Source organism: Nerophis lumbriciformis, linkage group LG07, assembly GCF_033978685.3.
Source record: "Nerophis lumbriciformis linkage group LG07, RoL_Nlum_v2.1, whole genome shotgun sequence".
Lineage (NCBI taxonomy): Eukaryota > Metazoa > Chordata > Actinopteri > Syngnathiformes > Syngnathidae > Nerophis > Nerophis lumbriciformis.
The window spans coordinates 27,899,605-27,917,500 of record NC_084554.2 but is presented as its reverse complement, the minus strand read 5'-3'; the positions used below and the strand labels follow the sequence as shown (position 1 = coordinate 27,917,500).

Genomic DNA, 17,896 nt, shown 5'->3' with positions numbered 1-17,896 from the left:
TCTTGTTATTATTTTCTTCTTTCTCCTCTGTGTTGGGGTCCTCCTCCAGCGAAGGCCCCGATTATCAGAATGATAATTAGATACTGAAGTAACCGGTCCCCATAGTCATGTGTTTGTGGCCCTTAACAACAGCAATGAGTGTTTATGCCAGGGGCTGGCCCTGTTGCAGTCCGCCCATTAGCCCCAAGGGTGTTACACGAGTAGTATTAAAGACCTAAGCAACATTCGGTTTAGGGCCACAAAAAGCATAGTGACTGAGCGAGACAACACGAGTGAGAGATGACGGGTGTCCGGAGAGGGTAAGACAGTGAGAATTGTATATGTAATTAAGAAAAAAGAGAAAAAAGAGGAGACCTCCACACCGTTCATACCCCCAAGGAGATGAAGTCAGGGAGTATATGAAAGAGAGAATAAGAATGAGAGCGTCAGATAGCAGGCGGAGGGAGAGACTATTTGTCTCCTCTCTTGACACAGCAGGATGATAATGCATTTTAATGACAAGTCCAGAGACTGGTTTTATGAGGGAATGGACACACACACACACACACACACACACACACACACACACACACACACACACACACACACACACACACACATTCTTGTATGTGTTACCTTCTTGAGACCTCAGAATAATGCCTACCCCTTTAGGACCACCCTTTCTAGATATATAAAGATTTGTATTTACAACATTAATAATATATACATACTATGCAAATATAAAAAAGCTTGTTGTGAAAAATTAGTTGGAAAAAAAGTTGTAATTTTATTCAACGCAAATCAACATTTTACTCAATAACAGTCAAAATTTTAAAAGGAAAAGATTAAATTGTTGGCAATTTTATGAAAAGAGTCGTAATTTTACTCGACAAAAGCCACAATTTTTTTTTATTTTTTTTTTTATAAATGTTTTTATTAAATTTGACAGGTATTACAATATACAATAGAACAGTAGTCACATTTTCCCCTTTTTTTCCCACCCACTTCCAAGAACAGCAACCCAACACATACCCCATACACACATACCCCCCCCCCCACCCCCCAGGTCCTACATACAGTGAGTTAAAGGTACAGTCACAAATGGAAAATAATTAGTACATCACTTTCTTCTCAACACAGGCAGATAGTAAATATACACCCAGAATAAATATAAATTTTAAAAAAACAAAAAGGAAGCTGGTTTATGAAAGGTGAACTTTTCATGTGTCCTGTAGCGTCTTTAATTTAGCTATGTAGTCAACCACACAGCCCCAAACAGAATAAAACTTCCCAGGTGCCCCCCTAAGATTGAACTTTATTTTCTCCAGATCTAAATACATCATAAGGTCTTTAAGCCCTAAGGAGGCTTTGGGGCAGACTGGTGACTTCCACTCCAGCAAAATTCTCCTACGTGCTAATAAGGATGCAAAGGCGATACTATCCTTAAATTTTCTCCTTATTTGGGGATCTGATATGGTCCCAAAAATAGCCATTTCTGCACATGGTGTCAGATTTAAATCCAATGCCTTAGCAAGGTGTTTGAAAATAGTTGTCCAATAATCCAGCAAATGGGGACAAGACCAAAACATGTGCGTCATGTTTGCAGGTGACATGTAACATATGTTACAAGTATCCGAGATATTGGGGTATATTTTGGAGAGTTTGGAATTAGTAAAATAAATACGATGGACAACCTTAAATTGTATTAAATTAAGCCTTGAACAGGATGTACTGTTATTAATTTGGGTTAATGCAGAATCCCAATCTCCATCATCTATAGATCTGCCTAGCTCTTCTTCCCAATTCCCTCTGATTTTATCAAAAAGAAAATTACGAACCTGAAAGTATCGAAATAGGTGAGATTTTGGTAGGTCAAATTTTTCACACAGTTCACTAAAACTAGCGAAGACATCACCAATGTATAAGTCCTTTAGCCTGCAAAGGCTTGACTGCTTCCATAGAGAAAACGCTACATCTGTGTTGGGAGGGAGGAAGAGGTGGTTATTATGAATGGGGCTGTGGTTGGATAAGCCCTGCAGGCCGAAAGTATTCCTAAATTGAGACCAGATTCTAAGGGTAGAAATGACAATTGGACTACAAGTAAATTGGGATGGTCGATAAGGTAATTTTGATGTAAGCAGATCCAAGAGAGAGGTAGAACAGGAACTAGCTTCAGACTTGCACCAGATTAATTCAGGTTCTTGGATCCAGAGAGTCACTTTGTGTATGTTAGCTGCCGAATAGTAGTATTTTAGATTAGGGAGTGATAAACCACCTACGGACCTATGCCTTTGCAGGAACTCTCTCCTAATCCTGGGAGTCTTGCCTTTCCATATAAAGGATGAAATTAGTTTGTTTATTATGCAAAAAAAGGAATTGGGTAAAAAGATAGGCAAACATTGAAACAGATACAAAAATCGAGGAAGCACATTCATTTTGACGCAGTTTACCCTGCCAGCTATAGTTATGTGTAAATCATTCCACCTTTCCAAATCTAATTTAAGTTTGTCGATTAGGGGTGGAAAATTGTCCTTGTAGAGAGCTGGTAGCTTACGACAAATATGTACACCTAAGTATTTGAAGCTGTTCCTGGACATCTTAAATGGGAAATATCCATCAGGGATCTCAAGGGCCAAATTATTCACAGGGAAGCATTCACTCTTAGCGAAATTCAGTTTATAACCAGAGAATGATCCAAAATTGTTTAGCAATTCAATAATCTTTGGAATGGTAGAGATTGGATCAGATATAAACAATAGTAAATCGTCCGCGTATAGAGAATGTGTGTGTTCTAGACCGCATCTATGGATTCCTTTACTGATACCAGCCGATTTAAGGGCAATGGACAAGGGTTCGATTGCAGTAACGAATAACAATGGGCTTAGAGGGCACCCCTGGCGTGTACCTCTGCCAAGTGTGAAAAATTGGGATAACATCCCATTTGTGCTTACAGCAGCCCTAGGAGAAGAGTATAGAAGTGCTATCCAAGATATATATTTGGACCCAATGTTGAACCTCTTTAAGACCTCCAATAAATATCCCCACTCCACCCTGTCGAAAGCTTTCTCCGCATCTAAAGAGACCACCACTTCTGGCGTCTCCTCGGATGCTGGAGAAAAAATAATGTTAAGAAGGCAATGAATGTTGGAAAAAGAGTGCCGGTTTTTCATAAACCCAGTTTGGTCAGGGGATATGATGTTTGGTAAAATTGATTCAAGGCGAAGGGCCAGTGCTTTAGCTAAAATCTTATAGTCAGCGTTTAAGAGAGAGATGGGACGGTAAGAACTACAATCGGAATCTACTTTGCCCGGTTTTAGTAATAAAGTTATTGACGCTTCGGTGAGAGTTCGAGGCAGGGTACCCCGGTCCAGAGAATCATTGTACATATTTAAAAGGAGAGGAGTCAGTTTATCTGAGAATTTTTTATAGAACTCTGTAGGATAGCCATCTGGGCCAGGGGCCTTGCCGCTCTGCATTAGTTTAATTGAATCTACAATTTCCCGGATTACTAAAGGTTGATCCAAAGCGCTCTCTTGAGTAGTAGTTATGGATGGGAATTTCAAGTTATCCAGGAAACTCATCATGATTGTTTTATCAGCAGCGCATTGTGAAGTATATAGTTCAGAGTAGAATGATTTGAAGGTGTCATTAATGACTGAAGGAATGACTGTAAGATCATCTGTGGGGGTTCTAATTTATCGAATTTGCCGAGATGCTGACTGACTTTTAATTTGGCGTGATAAATGGCGCCCTGCCTTCTCACCGTGCTCGTACAGGGAGCCACGCGATCGTAAGAGTAATTTTTCAGTTTCTTGTGTTGACAATAAATTATAGTTCATTTGCAGATTTTGTCTATCTTTAACCAGTTCAGGGTGTGGAGATACTGATAGCTGTCTGTCCAATTCTGTTATACTTTCCATGAGCTGCTCCTGTTTTTGTCTTCTCAATTTGTTTTGTCTTGCTGAATAAGAAATAATCTCTCCCCGGGCTACCACCATTAATGTCTCCCAGAGTAAAGACGGGGATATGGGAGTAGAGTTGCTGGTGACAAGAAAATCATCTATCACTTTGGAAATTGTTTTGCAGAATCCGTCATCATTGAGTAGTATGCAATTAAACCTCCATGGAGTCTGCGTTTTTTTTAAGAGTATAAACGAAAGATCAAGTAACAATGGAGCATGGTCAGATATCACTATTGTTGAATATTCTACATTGTCGACAGCCGGAAGGAGATTATCATCTATGAAAAAATAGTCAATCCTTGAAAAAGTTTTATGGACCTGGGAGTAAAAAGAGAATTGTTTTTTATCTGGGTAAAGAAAACGCCACGGGTCCACACCTCCTATTTGACCCATGAGTTTTGAAATTGTTTTGGCCATTTTTAATGGGGGGCCCTGCCTTGGACTAGATTTGTCTAGCAATGGGTCTATTGCACAGTTCAGGTCCCCCCCCCAATATTAAACGATGGGAACTGAGGTCTGGCAAAAATGAAAACACTTTCCTAATAAATGCTTCATCATCATCAATTGGGTGCATAAAGGTTGGCAAGGACAACAGACATATTATTAAGAGAACCTGAGACTATTACAAAGCGACCTTGATGGTCAGTTATGACATTTGTTGGGCTGAATTGGGTTCTTTTGTGTATTAAAATAGCTGTACCCCTTGCTTTACTGCTAAAATTTGAGTGAAAAGATTGTCCAACCCATGAGGCCTTTAATCTATGGTGATCCTTAGTGGTCAGATGAGTCTCTTGTAGGAAAGCAATTTCAGTTTTAAGATGTTTTAAATGGGAAAATACTCTACCTCTTTTGACTGGGCCGTTGATCCCGTTAACGTTCCAAGAAACAAATCTCAAGCAAGATAACCCTTTTTTGTTTGTATTAGCCATAATCACATTTGTAAAAAATATGGTGAGATGACACAATGCCTTGTAGAAGGAAGTGGTATCAACATACAGACAGGACTGAAAGAAAAAACAAGTTTGTAGGACCTAACACACAAAAACCCCAAAACAAAACCCATAGAAACGAGGAACAAATAAACCCTCCTAAACCACCCTAAGCTTGTCCTGAGAACTAGAACTAGCAGCGGGACTCCATAAACTCTGTTACTTCCGTACGACATTGATCTGTGAACTAATATCACCGAGCAGATAGGGCTCCTTTATCTGCAAATGTGTCTATAATGTACAGTGGGTGCCACTTAAATAGGAACAAGCACCATTTTAGCAACATAATTATATATAGAGAATAATAATGGGGAAAAAATAAATAAATAAATAAATAAATGATAATAATAATAATAATAATAATAATAATAATAATAATAATAATAATAATAATAACACAAGTAGCCCCTGGTAAGTGTCCGTTTCAAACTGGAAAAATTAGAGAAAGTAGAGAAATAAAAATATAAATTTACAATATTTAAGTTAGTCATAACTTTTAAGGAAGAGGGAAAGAAGGAAAAAAGAAAAGAAAAAAAAAAAAAGAAAAAAAAAAGGAAGGAAAGAGGAGAAAGAGAAAGAAAAAAAAAAGAAAAAAGGAAGAAAAAAAAGGTTGCAGTGCAGAAATTGACCGACAGATATAACCATACCTCAAATACGTTGCACAACAGGATGATTAGTTGCCTGCAAGCCTGGATAAACAATGTCCATTGTTTTTCTGACGCACCCGTTAATGTCCTCTTCAACGTCTTCCATACAAAGTCATCTTCCACTAACCTGTGGGAGCGATGCGTTCGTCGTAGAAGTCCTGGGCTTTTTGTGGAGAATCAAAGTACAAGTTTTCATTTCTGAAGGAGACCTGGAGACGGGCGGGGTGCAGCAAGCGGAATTTAATTCCTTTCAGGTAGAGCGCATTTTTGATGGGGTTGAAAGCAGCTCGTTTCTTGGCCAAAGCAGGGCTGATGTCCGGGTAAACTCTCAGCTCGGTGCCGCGGTAATCCAATTTATGTTGTCTGGCCCATCTGAGGACTTTTTCTTTCTCTTGGAAACGGAGGAATTTAACGATGAAAGTCCGCGGTTTTCCGGCGCCAGCATCTAGTGGTCTGGGACCGAGGGAGCGGTGAGCTCTCTCTATCTCCGGTGGGCTGGTGAAAACATCAGGGCCCGTTATCGCTACTAGCAAGTCCGACACAAATTTGGTCGGATCTTGTTCTTTCTCGCTTCCCTCTGGGATGTTGATAATCCTCAAATTAGAGCGGCGGGACCGATTCTCGAGGTCGTCCACTCGTTCCAGGAGCACCGTAGTTTGGGATTGTAGAAACTTCACAGCGGCTTCCATTTCGGTGAGTTTTTCAAAGTTTTCACCCACTGTGACTTCGGTTTTAGTCAGACGGCTGTTAAATGACGTCACCTGTTGTCCTAATAAATCGACTGACTGCTTCAGGGACTCAGTCGACTGTTGAATCAGAAAAACCATGTCCGCCTTGAAGCTATCTCGTTGTTTATTGAGGAGAGCCTCAATGTCGTTCTTGGTGACGGGGTCAAATTGACCCTCGAGTTCGGCTCTCTTGTCTTCAGACCCTGAAGCTGCTGCTGCGGCCGCCATGTTAGCTAACTTAGCTGAGACGCTCGCTGCTCGAGTTGTTGTTGTTGTCGGTTTTGTCTTCGAGTTGCTCATTATGTCACAATAACCACACTATTTCGCACAAAAATAAGGGATGCGTCAGCCAGAAAAAAACACCGTAAAGTAGTTAGACTTTAAAGAGTAAATGAAAAGTTTGACTGGAGCCCTCCTCTCGCACGTCTGCCCTCTACCTCATCAAACCGGCTAAAACACCAAAAGTCACAATTTTTTAAGAAAACTTTGACATTTTGGCAATATTTGAATAATAATCAGAATTTTACTCAAAAAAATGTCACTATTTTACAAGAACAACAAAACAAATTGGCAATATTGTGATAAAGGTCAAACTTTTATCAGAATCAGAATCAAAATAGTTTTTATTGCCATTGTTTGAATGTGAGTGTGAATGTTGTCTGTATATCTGTGTTGGCCCTGCGATGAGGTGGCGACTTGTCCAGGGTGTACCCCACCTTCCGCCCGATTGTAGCTGAGATAGGCTCCAGCGCCCCCCGCGACCCCGAAGGGAATAAGCGGTAGAAAATGGATGGATGGATGTTTGAGAACGGGTTCACAAACTAGGAATTTTTCTTGGTGCAATCGTGCAACATAAAACACATATAACACAGATTTGGTAATAACAAGTGCTCTAACTGAGCTATCAGATCTTGTTATAGACTTAGAAAATAATTCAAAGGAGCTACTGTTAGGAGTTATTGTTCATGTGCCTGATGACTGAGGGGAAAAAAATGTTCAGGTGGCGGGAGGTGTGGGTCTGGATGGACCGTAGTCTCCTGCCTGAGGGGAGAGGGGAGAATAGTTTGTGTCCAGGGTGAGAAGAGTCAGCTGTGATCCGACCCACACGCCTCCTGGTCCTGGAGGAGAACAGGTTCTGGAGGGGTGGGAGCTTGCAGCCAATCACCTTCTCAGCAGCACGTACCATGCGCTGCAGTCGATGCTTATCCCGGACTGTGGCGCCGGGGAACCACACGGTGATGGAGGAGGTGAGGATGGACTCGATGATGGCTGAGTAAAACTGCACCAGCATCTCGGTCGGCTCCTTAAGTTTCCTCAGCTGCCGCAGGAAGTACATCCTCTGCTGGGCTTTCTTGATGAGGGAGCTGATGGTGGGCTCCCACTTGAGGTCCTGGGTGATGGTGGTGCCCAAGAAACGGAAGGAGTCCACAATGGAGACGGGGGTGGGAGAGTCAATCAGGGTGAGGGGGGATGGTGGGGCTGTGACTTTCCTGAAGTCTATGATCATCTCCACTGTTTTCTGAGCGTTCAGCTCCAGGTTGTTGAGGCTGCACCAGGACGCCAGCCGGTCCACCTCTCTCCTGTAGGCGGTCTCATCGCCATCCGAGATGAGCCCGATGAGGGTAGTGTCATCCGCAAACTTACGCCTTCCGCGTATTCAGCTTCAAGAACTGCCGGCGTACATCCTCCTCTCGGATGGAGAGGGCCTTTAAAGTCCTGTGACTTTATATGACAAATGTCGCCATTTTGCATTAAAAAGTAATAATTTTACATTAAAAAAGTAATACTTTTACGAGAGAATATTGCTATATTACAGAAACAGAAAGAATATGAGAAATTGTTCCCAATTTTTTAAGAAAGAAGTCGACACATTGTGAGAAAAAGACTGGTTTTAGTTATATAAAAAAAAAAAAAAAAATTATTTTGTTTGTAATTGGTTTTTAATGTTCATTATTTACTTCAAGTTATTACAGTATGTCTCTATATACATATTTATTTATTTATTTTAAATTAATTTTGGCCAAAGGGGGCGCGTTTCAATTTCTTACACACACTTGTTATTTCACATTTTGACCAGAGGGGGAGCACTTTTAAAAGCGACACACAGTCAATTGGAAAGAACCCTCCGTTTTGGGACCACCCTAGTTTTGATAGAAGTCACCACCGGGGCTGCAAATGAGACATTCTCTATTAGATGCAATGGTTTTCCGTATTGAGACCATGATTTATGTCCTAACTTGTTCACCGGTCCTCATATGGAAGGTACTTTTCCTTGTTGACATCTCAAGAAGGGTAGAAATACAAGAACACACACACACACACACACACACACACACACACCAAGCTAGACATCATTCTTAGTGTGAAGGAGTTGACACTACGGAATCAGAACTATGGAAGAAGGCAATTTAGAAGCAATCAGAGGGAAATTTGAGGTGGATTAGGCAGAAGGGCTTATAGCAGCGAGGATGTATCCATCTGTCTGGGAGAGGCCTTCATCAGCAGCTGTCTCCCGGCCGGCCCAATCAATCTGTCCTCCTTACTCCTCTCCTCCGCTCCCCGGAATTTTCACACTCTGGTTTAATTCGGACCAGGCGGCGAGGAAGGGGAAGTGACCATGTGCCGTGTTGCTGAAAAGCAGCGTAACGGGGCAATAAGGAAGTTGTCTCCTCTCTCTCCTCCCTTCTTTCCTTCCTGGGTGCATCCTATGTCACACTAGCACTAACTGGTGTGAGATTTAATTGCAAATCTGCAGAAGAAGGAACAGACTGTACCTTTCAGTACTTCCCCGAAATGAACTGATTCGGTCTGCAGACTGTCCGCAATTTCCTACATTATCTGTTCCCTCTATCATTTGCCATACATCAGTTATCATTCAGGCTCATTTATGAGGTCTATTTCATCTTTAGATGGTAGAAAAGTGATCTATTCTGCTCTGGTATTACTTTCGGCCGTGGCCCGATTTCAGAGCGGGTACAGTTGGAATTGCTTTAATATTGCTTCATTTTGGACCAGCTGTTGGCATCAGACTTTGTATTACAAAAGCAGAGTCAAAGTTAAATGTTTAAGATGGATAAAAATGAACCCAGTGCCCGAGCTCTCTGTCCATGAGGTCAGAACCAACCCAAGTCTATGAATCATAAAGTTGCCCTATTATACAAAATTGACTTTTTAATACAGCAGTACAGCGGTAGCTCAATTTAACTTCCAAAAAGTCACACAAAGATTTACCGTACAAAAACCAAACAACGTGTCCCATAGGAAATAAGGTGAATCCAATTATTCTATTCCAGACAACCAAAAATATGATCACAAAACAAAGTTGGCACGATGACGGCCAAAATAATAATCACATTTATTTTGTATCAGTGTTGAAATCATGATTATTAATCATGAGTATTCATTTTATGTTATGTAAAACATTGACCCTGATGTACTATGCTCCAAATACCACGCGCCAAACAGCGTGTGCATATTAGGGTTGTACGGTATACCGGTATTAGTATAGTACCGCGATACTAATGAATCAAATTCGGTACTACACTACAGGAAATATGTCCCTGGACACATGAGGACTTTAAATATGACCAATGTATGATCCTGTAACGACTTGGTATCAGATTGATACCCAAATTTACTGATTGAATTGATGTCCAAAACTAATGTAAAGTATCAAACAACAGAAGAATAAGTGCTTATTACATTTTAACAGAAGTGTAGATAGAACATGTTAAAAGAGAAAGTAAGCAGATATTAACAGTAAATGAACAAGTAGATTAATAACTCATTTTCTACCACTTGTCCTTGATAATTTTGACAAAATAATAGAATGATAAATGACACAATATGTTACTGCATAGGTCAGCAGCTAAATTAGAAGCCTTTGTTTGCTTACTTACAAATAAAAGACAAGTTGTCTAGTATGTTCACTATTTTGTTTAAGGACAAATTTGCAATAAGAAACATATGTTTAATGTACCCTAAGATTTCTTGTTAAAATAAAGCCAATAATGCAATTTTTTGTGGTGTCCTTTATTTACAAAAGTATCCGAAAGTACCAAAATATTGGTGTCAGGACAACACTAGTGCATACTATACAATTGTGTGTACTATTAGTGAGCATGTTGCGGGTGATCTAAGAACTCATGCTTATTAGTAATACCCACAGCCAAAAAAAAGTCTGCGGGCTATAGAGCGATTTCTATTCGGGCTCCAGTCCTCTGGAATGCCCTACCGGTAACAGTTAGAGATGCTACCTCAGTAGAAGCATTTAAGTCATAAAACTAATTTATATACTCTAGCCTTAAAAAAAAAAAAACTTTTTTGACCAGTTGATCTGCCCTCTCCTGTGTGGAGAGTGTCACGTGGGGGTCGCATCTTACTGCGGGGTCATTCTTCCAGGATGCAGACGGACAACTCCGGACAAAGCGTCAAGGTAGGAGATGATTTATTCTCCATAAATCATACACAGTCAATCAAAACAGACAGAAAACAAACAAGACGCGTGTCGATCGCACGGGAAGCTAAGGCGAGACTTAGCACAGGAATCAAGAAGCATAGAAGACAAGGAATTTACCCAACGAAACTGTTGCATTCAGCAAACAATGAAGCCAGACAGAGTGTGGCAAACAACGATTAGTGCCCGGCAGCAGGTGAACGTGCCGAACACTAACCAGAGGCAAGTGAAATCAATCAGTACCCATGGCTTTGACAGTTAGGATTATTTGTTTGCATTTAAGCAGTTGGTTTTCTCACTATGATAGGACGAAACCATCCTTGCCCAGGCACACTCTCCTGGTTTTGGAGTATAAATATTTGGGGTTTTGGCACCAGCCGCTAGACTATATCTAACCAAACTATGTCTATGAGCACAAACTGATAAAGCCTACTGGGATGAGCAGCGAAACGTCTTCTAAGACAAAGTTGCGATCGATTGAATGCCCTGAGATTACTATGTTTGCATTGTTTTTGGCTGTACGAAATGTTCAAACCACGAAAAGGATAAACATTTCTTCACAGTGCCTCGAGAGGTAATCAAGGAGGACGGAGGAGTGCAAGATTTTATAAAACACTGACGAGAAAAACGGCATGCTCTCCAGTCCAAGAAGCAGAGTGAAAGAATGCACACGTTTGCAGGGATCACTTTGTTTGATATACTTTTAATGTTTAGAATTTCCCACTTGGGTACTATTTTGATAGTATTTGTATTAAAACACATTTTTGCTACAGGTTTTTCAGAAAGCACCAACTCAGCGAGTCTAATCAAAGAAAGCAAATGTTAACAAAACCCAAAAAAGTCAAGTTTTCACCAAAGGCAGCGATCATAAATGAAGCTTTCAGCAAATACACAATGTCGACATCTATAATTATATTTTGATGAAGATGAAGAAAAACACGCTACTTGTAAACGGCGCGTGCAACAGCAACAAACATCAGTAGACGTGAAGTTAAATCAGGAAATGCAACCTTACCCGATCAAAAACAATGCATAATTATCCGGGAGAGTCTTGATACCAATTTCCTTGACCCAGCCACACACAAAGAAGTAGTAGACCTCCATCCTTTTCCAAGTTTCCATCTGTTTTGTCGTGTAGAATAGTGTTCGGAGCACAAGATAGTTCGATATGTCTGGGAACTCCACCGACGTATAATCCTTGATATCGCTCGACAAATCTTTTTTTGACTAAGTATAGGGATCTATTCAATTTTGCGTACTCAGAGAGTTTGCACACTGCTTGCTGCACAACAGTCATCTTGGCTTGGTTGACCACCACTGTTTTTCATACACACACCATAATAAAAACCATATGTTGAAGCATCAGTGCCACGATAAGAGTAGCTCAGCTGTGTTTGTTAGCACAGACTCGCAGTTTGCAGGCAGTAACGGCAGCTCTGTTTAATCTTTTCACCGAAATGTGTTTGAATGTTCTTCGACGGCTATTGTCTCCTTGTCCACAAATGGGGTATTGTAGGATTGCAAGCGTGTCACTTCAATCACTGATTTGTTGTTCATTATTGCCTCCAAGTAGTCGTGAGCATGCGTGTGTGTACTTACACGTTGTTTGCTGTGTGATGTTGCCTCCTTCCTTTTGATATCTAGTTCATTTTAGTATGGTGCTGCTTGTTGCTTTGAAATTAAATGAAATTAGTTTATTTCGGTCATATAATCAACCATTTTGTGTGATCAATTTAACAGCACATATTATACATATAAACAATCATACACATACACACACAATAAGAAAAATAAATACTGAGAAAGGAATAGGCTGAAGCCAAGGCTTATGTTTGCCTATCCTATACATTCACTGAAAATTAGATTGCCTGTAACATCAATGTTCAAAAAAATCTATGGGAGGAAAGTAATAGTTGCTATATTTTATACGTTTCCATTATTTCACCTGTTAAGGCTTTCTTAAACCTTAACAAAAGATTACATGTCTTCAACGCATCACTGAGCTTGTTCCACCATTTAACTCCTAAAACTGAAATACATTTGTATTTTATATTTGTTCTTACTTTACATATTTCAAAAATCAATTATAGTTGTCTCCTCTTAATTTAAATAACCTAAGAATACAAGCTGGAAGGCTGTTGTTCTTTACTCGAAACACAATTTCCATTGTTTTTAAAAACACAATATCTGAACATTTTAACACATTAGAACTTTGGAATAATGGATTGGTATGTTCATAGTAGCACGCTTTGTGTATTATTCTAATTAGCCTTTTTTTAAGTTGAATTATTGGGTCTATGTTTGTTTTATAAACATTTCCCCAAACTACAACACAATATGTTAGATATGGAAAAATAAAATAATAATATAACATATGCAGACTTTTCTTATTCCACATGTGTCTTACTTTATAAAGAATAGCAATGGATTTGGGTATTTTTTCCTTTATATATTCAATCTGTGGTTTCCAACATAATTTAGTAAAAAAAGATCCTGCATTGAACTTGCTGTTCTTCTGATGCGGTCTTGTTGACATAGAACCACATCAAAAGTAATGTGCTACGCTACATCAAATGTCTCGATAACAGCAATGCAAAGTACATAACAGTAATCAATTATATTACTGGATGAGAGGAGAGGAAAGCCACGCGGACACTACCTTCGTACTTTGCTGTGTTTTGCTTATTGAATTCAATAGTATGTTCCTACTTCTTTATCAAAGTGCTCATACTTGCAACTTTTTTTGGCTCCATAATGACTTATTGGCAGCAAAAAAGACAAAAAAGCACAGACTGGGTTACCAAAGTGTGGAATTCTTTGTTTGGTCACTGGATTATGCAGAATAATACGTACGATAACCAAGATGGTATACAAAAACTGTGGCAATATTATTATCAAAGGCATACAAAAACTGCCTTCATGAGCACCAAAGGTGAGGAAAAACCATCATTCGCCACACAAAACCTACTCAGTGGCCTAGTGGTTAGAGTGTCCGCCCTGAGATCGGTAGGTTGTGAGTTCAAACCCCAACCGAGTCATACCAAAGACTATAAAAATGAGACTCATTACCTCCCTGCTTGGCACTCAGCATCAAGGGTTGGAATTGGGGGTTAAATCACCAAAATGATTCCCGGGCGCGGCCACCGCTGCTGCCCACTGCTCCCCTCACCTCCCAGGGGGTGATCAAGGGTGATGGGTCAAATGCAGAGAATAATCTCGCCACACCTAGTGTGTGTGTGACAATCATTGGTACTTTAACTTTTAACTTTTAAAAGTTCACTTTTAAAGTTATGAGAAATAAGGTATGGACAAGACAGACCCCTGTAAACACCTACGACTTTGTAAACATTTTGGGGGGAAAGGCTTCACTACACATCTTGAAATAAACCAGTTAGTGGGACAGTTGTGGGAGCTTGAGTTTTATAAAGTTGTTTTCCTCTTTTACTATGAAGCCACACTGTTGTAACACGTGGCTTGGCATTGTCTTGTTGAAATAATCAGGGGTGTCCATGATAACGTTGCTTGGATGGCAACATATGTTGCTCCAAAACCTGTATGTACCTTTCAGCATTAATGGTGCCTTCACAGATATGTAAATTACCCATGCCTTGGGCACTAATACACCCCCATACCATCACAGATGCTGGCTTTTGAACTTTGTGCCTAGAACAGTCTGGATGGTTATTTTCCTCTTTGTTCCGGAGGACACGACATCAACCGTTTCCAAAAACAATTTGAAATGTGGACTCGTCAGACCACAGAACACTTTTACACTTTGCATCAGTCCGTCTTAGATGAGCTCGCTCCCAGCGAAGCCGGCGGCGTTTCTGGGTGTTGTTGATAAATGGCTTTGGCTTTGCATAGTAAAGTTTTAACTTGCACTTACAGATGTAGCGACAAACTGTAGTTACTGACAGTGGTTTTCTGAAGTGTTCCTGAGCCCATGTGGTGATATCCTTTACACACTGATGACGCTTTTTGATGCAATACCGCCTGAGGGATCGAAGGTCACGGGTATGTCGCTTACATGCAGTGATTTTTCCAGATTCTCTGAAGCTTTTGATGATATTACGGACCGTAGATGGTGAAATCCCTAAATTCCTTGCAATAGCTCGTTGAGAAATGTTGTTCTTAAACTTTTCGACAATTTGCTCAGACATTTGTTCACAAAGTGGTGACCCTCGCCCCATCCTTTTTTGTGAATGACTGAGCATTTCATGGAAGCTGCTTTTATACCCAATCATGGCACCCACCTATTCCCAATTAGCCTGTTCACCTATGGGATGTTCGAAATAAGTGTTTGATGAGCATTCCTCAACTTTCTCAGTCTTTTTTGCCACCTGTGCCAGCTTTTTTTAAACATGTTGCAGGCATCAAATTCCAAATGAGCTAATATTTGCAAAAAATAAAGTTTTCCAGTTCGAACATTAAGTATCTTGTTTTTGCAGTCTATTCAATTGAATTTAAGTTGAAAATGATTTGCAAATCATTGTATTCCGTTTTTATTTACGATTTACACAAACTGCCAACTTCACTGGTTTTGGGTTTTGTAAAAAGTAAATAAAGGGCACATTATAGCGGTTCTTGGAGCCACACAGACAAGTGTGGACAAACACAAAGTGACTAAAATGACCTTTTTAACCGTCTAAATTCCAGCATTAGGGGTAGATTTTAGCCTGCACACTTTAAATACACTATTGCGGAAGCACTGCGGGCATAATAAAGGGCCATTAAAAGACTAAGACTGATAACGTTTATTTTTACCGCCTTGCCGATAAAACAAAAGGACTCTTGACAGATATAAAACCCAACAGTAAAGTACCAGTGCGGCTGGTGGTTAGACCTTAATGAGCGTACACATGTGATCTATGTGATGATTTGAGCTAAATGCTCGTGTCATTAACAGATGCCGGCTCATTGCTGGGAGGCAGCGGTGATGCTCAGCAGTTAGTGTCAGGCTGTTAACGAAGCACATGTGATGCCATGCATACATGACATTTATTACATGAAACAACAACACGCATAAAGACACTGATCCCCGGGATAATGCTTAATTACCCCTGACATTGTCTAAGTGGCACACACACACTAACCGCCAACAGTGTCACACCGATTTAACACTGAAGATACAATTAGGGCTGGACATTTTAATATTTGTTTGGATCAACAATTAAATGGTAAACGGGTTATACTTGTTTAGCGTTTTTCTACCATCAAGGTACTTAAAGCGCTTTGACACTATACACTAATATATTCAATAATTATCTGTCTTTTTTTTAAAGGACAGTGTTTTATTATCATTTAAAAAAAATCATCATCGCTGAAATGTTGATCATTGTCAACATTTGTATTTGAATACAAAGGGAGAATTAAGGGAAACACTATTTTTAGAGCTGCACCAGACAATTTTTTGAATCACTTAATCTATCGATAATTTTTTCAACTAATTGAGTAATCTCTAATTTATTTATTTTTTTGTATCGAACTTTTAAGTGTAGTGGCCCTTCTATGAAAAGTAATTTCTAATTTGCACAGTTTACTGAGCACCATGTTTGTATTTGTTTCATTGACTATGACTCTGAACTATTACCTTTTTTTCCCCTCAAAAGGCTCGTTTTCTACAGCGGCACCTACTGTAGGGGTGTGGTGATCAGGGTTGTATGCTATCGATTTTGATACTGATCATCCATAAGTGAGATCAACCGATACCAATAACATGCGTTAACTGTAAATATGTAAATTGAATTGTAATCTATTGACTATATGATCTAAAAAATCAGCCAGGAAGTCACTTTAGTTTTTGGGAAATAGTAGTCGGTCATACTACAAATTTGGGTATTGATCTAATACTATTTACCGGTAGTTACCGGGCTGCATTGGCCATTCCAATTCTAATGGAATGCCTTTTATTGCCACTCTACACATGTACAATAAGGTTAAAAGCAGCTCCTTTTCTGATGTGGACATGCAATAGAAAACAGGAGAATTAAAAATGTTTTAATAAAAAATAAAGATAAAATATAAAAATAGATACAAAAATTGAATTAGAGAAAAACGGTAGACTGTGTGGGTTATTGCACATTCAGTTCTAAATGAAAATATTCCGCAGATTGAATAATTTCACAGTAACGATGAGTGGATATTGGACAATGATAGTTACGATACAGCCTTATATACAGATATTGCACAGTAATCAAAGTAAAAAAATATTAAATTCTGCACAGTTGTTGGATAGGAAGACTTGTTGGACTGTAGTTCAGTTCAGAGGTGGGTAGAGTAGCCAGAAATTGTACTCAAGTAAGAGTACTGTTACTTTAGAGATGTATTACTCAAGTAAAAGTAAGGAGTAGTCACCCAAATATTTACTTAAGTAAAAGTAAAAAGTATGTTGTCAAAAAACTGCTCAAGTACTGAGTAACTGATGAGTAACCTGTTCGTTTAATGATGACGGCAACAAATAATGCACAAAAACATAAAAATAGCAATGAGCAAATTCAGAGCCAGGAATATCTCTTAAGCAACTCAAACAATAATATATATTAAATAATAATACATTAACATAAAAAAAATAAGGCAAATTGAGCCACCATAATTAACAGCACCAAAGGCTCAGTAGGCAGAGATTACAAAGGAAAATAACAAGTTAGCTTTTACGCAAACCATAAACTGATAGGTGTGGACTGCACTTGGGAACACACTGATTGGTGTTTCTATGCATGCGTGTGTGTGTGTGTGCGTGTGCGTGTGCGTGTGCGTGTGTGTGTGTGTGTGTGTGTGTGTGTGTGTGTGTGTGTGTGTGTGTGTGTGTGTGTGTGTGTGTGCGACTGTGCGTGTGCGTGTGCGTGTGTGTCTATGAGGCTGCAGTGCGTTAATAAATGTCCCCACACGATGTACATTTGACAGTGATTCATAGAAGGGAAGCTAACATCAGCCTAAGGTGACAGCCAAAATATCTACTAACGTTACTTACTGCGATGTGCTTCCTCAAATTTGACGTTGAGTTCATGTAAGCTTAACCTTGTTGTTTGCCGCTGAAACTTTATATTCAGTTAATCATGTGACCACCTGGCTGTGTTTGATTGGTGAAACGGAGTCAAACGTCACCAGTGACTGCATTTGATTGGTGAAACGCAGG

General features: G+C 39.6%; 1 long non-coding RNA gene across 2 annotated transcripts in view; it reads right to left on the bottom strand.

Annotated features, from left to right (window-relative positions):
* The window catches only part of LOC140678943 (uncharacterized), a 206,134-nt gene that overhangs the window by 58,116 nt on the left and 130,122 nt on the right, over positions 1–17,896 (bottom strand). The window lies entirely within an intron of this gene.